The following is a 2,825-nucleotide window of genomic DNA, read 5'->3' as shown; positions in this document are numbered from 1 at the left end:
ACAGATGGGACATTGGCCATTGCCAGCTTCTGTGAATGTAACTGTCAAGCGTTGGAGATGGGATTCAAAACACGCAGAATCACAAGAAGCATTCATATCAACTGCTAAGTAGGAGGCAGCACCCACACACACAGCCATGGTGTCCCGAGTCTGGGCAGAGGAGAGACAGTTAGACAGGTAACTGTGTAAATCACGACTCACACACTCACTCTGACACAGATAGCAGACGTTGGATTAGTGTGATCTCACAGCAAACAGAGAATGAGTTTCCATCAAGGTCCCAATCGCAGATTTCTATATCAGTGCTTGGGGAAAAAAAGAGACCAAAATGTTCCCAAGCTAGATGGTGCTGAAATTGAGAGGCTTTTAGTGTTGATTTAAAGACTGCAATAGAGGTTGCTTCCCCAATTGCAAGATAGAGATGATTCCAAAGTTCTTTCAGGACGAAGATGTAACGTTGCAGCACCCGGCGCATAATGTAGCCTACACCACCTCCCGCCTGCAGAGGTATTGCTCTCAGACCAACAGAAGCCCTTAAAAGTGAGACCATGTCACTTTTTTCTGAACATCAGCTATCTCCGCTTTAAATTTTTTAATCTTTAAATTTACATTTATGAGATGCTAAAACTTTAGCGCAAGTGCTAACAGCAACCAGCATAAGCCAACACAAGTGTTTTGGTTATGGTCGTTATTGTGTTGCAAAGATCCTCCTAAGACTGTTTTGACAGTTTAAAGTCAGAAATGTAATCAAAGGTGTTTTTATGGACCCATGTCTGTTCCAATTTTAATAGTATTTGTTGTTAAGACCATCTGATAATTCCACTTAAAGCATTTGGTTAGAGCAAACTGTTTCTACGGCAATGCCTCTGACCCTCAAACACGTTCACACTGAGTGAATCTTACAGCCTGCGTCATCCCTGTTGCATTGGGCTGAAAATATCCTTAAGAGAAACATCCCAAATATTGGACAGCCTCGATATGACAATAATCCCCCCCACACCCCACCCCCACCCTTTTACTCAGATATGCGTCACCGTGATGAACTGCAAGCCATTCGGGTCCACTTAAAGCTCACACAGCTGCATGCTCAAAGGAATCACAGGTAATTTGTGTGGATGACCTACCACATAATAGGTTGTTCATGCTATATGCTACACTAGAGATCAATCTCCATTGTTCATATTTTACTAGAGGAAAAGCTCTTAAAAGGACTGATTCATATGCTGCGGTTGCACCTATTGTTCCAGTGCTGCACTTCTTAGCCACTCATGTCATGGCACATTAGGTGACAGGCGTGGAAGGACTCTAACAGAAATCAAATATGGACGAGGTCAGAGGTTTGCTTTGATCTGAGTTCTACATTTCTTGATGGAAAACGGCCACAACATGAATACAAGCAGTGTAAAACAGGAAGTAATGCAGACTTGGAATCCATCATCATGACACAGGCTTGTATCATAAATCAAAGTGATCAGGGTGAGTTTAGTGTCAAAGCCAAAGTAAATCTTTTACTTGGCATTTGCAACTGATTGCACGCAAGTTGCACTATGCAATGCCGGCCTTAGTAACATCTTGTTGCCATACCAACTGTTGTCTCTTATTGTGAACGTTACTCTCAAGATCATTTTGTTGTGCTGAATATAAATCATATAAGTGTAGATGTTTTCTCTCCAAAGGTTTTCTTACAGCTCTGAAATATGAGTGCTGTCAAACGATTCAAATATACAACTCGCAATAAATCACGCATTTTTATCTATTCTAAATGTCCCTTGATTTCTTTTTGTCGCATTATTTTTTCTCATTTTAATGCTATTAGTACCATGGAAAAGTGGATCGGCTTGCTTTGTGCAAATGTTTTCTTTATTGAAAACAACATTGGCTTACAGACCACTGCAGTGTTCAATTTCACACGTAACATTCTCACTTGGAGCAGATGATCTCTCACACAATGTAACACTGACCATCAATAAAAGGGGGAAAAAACTACTTTGCTTGGCCATCAAGTGGTATTTCAGACTGGACGCGCTGCGATGATCGCTCTGTTCAAAACGACAAAACACACAGATTACTCTGGTCTTGTCGGTGGAACATTTGGTAACTTTTAAATAGTAATCTTTCCATTCAGAATCTTATTGGCATCCATTTCGGCGTCTCACGCTCGCCATCCACTCAAAAAGTAAATTCAGTTAATAACACGTTTAACTGACAGCACTAATATATATATGTACATACACACAAACTGTAAATAAGGAAGGAGGACATGAGGAGTTTAAAAAACACTTTTATGAGTTTACACTTACAAAAGCAGATACAATCATTTGTTTTACAAAGTTGCGAGCTGTCGAGTTGGATGCCTTGACTCAGAAATTATTTACAGAAATAGTTTTGCCTATGTCTCAAATAAGGAGATTATGTAATGTATGAGCGATAAATACATCTTTGGCTTTCAGAGGGACTAAAGAACAACATGTATTTGTCACATTTAAATAACATAAACAGACATTTCTAGAGCACAAAATGAATGTCATTATTTGAATATTTATGTAAGACACATTAAGTGGCAACATTGTATGAGTTGTTGTTGTTGTTGTTGTTGTTTTTTTACTAAAGTGGGACTGTCAATGCTGCATCTATATTCTACACCTTTACACCTATACCTTTACCTATACAAGGGCATTGGAGTTCTTTAGCATAATTTTCCAAGTTTTTCATCTATTAAACACCAAACTTCCTAAACTCACCTATACCCTTCCATCCCAACTTAAAGCGGCCATAACCAAATTTTCTAATAACAATGGATTAAATAACTTTATAAGACAGGGGTC

The sequence above is a fragment of the Etheostoma cragini genome, chromosome 20 (assembly GCF_013103735.1).
Source record: "Etheostoma cragini isolate CJK2018 chromosome 20, CSU_Ecrag_1.0, whole genome shotgun sequence".
NCBI classification, from domain to species: Eukaryota; Metazoa; Chordata; class Actinopteri; order Perciformes; family Percidae; genus Etheostoma; species Etheostoma cragini.
Note: the sequence above shows the minus strand (reverse complement) of the source record.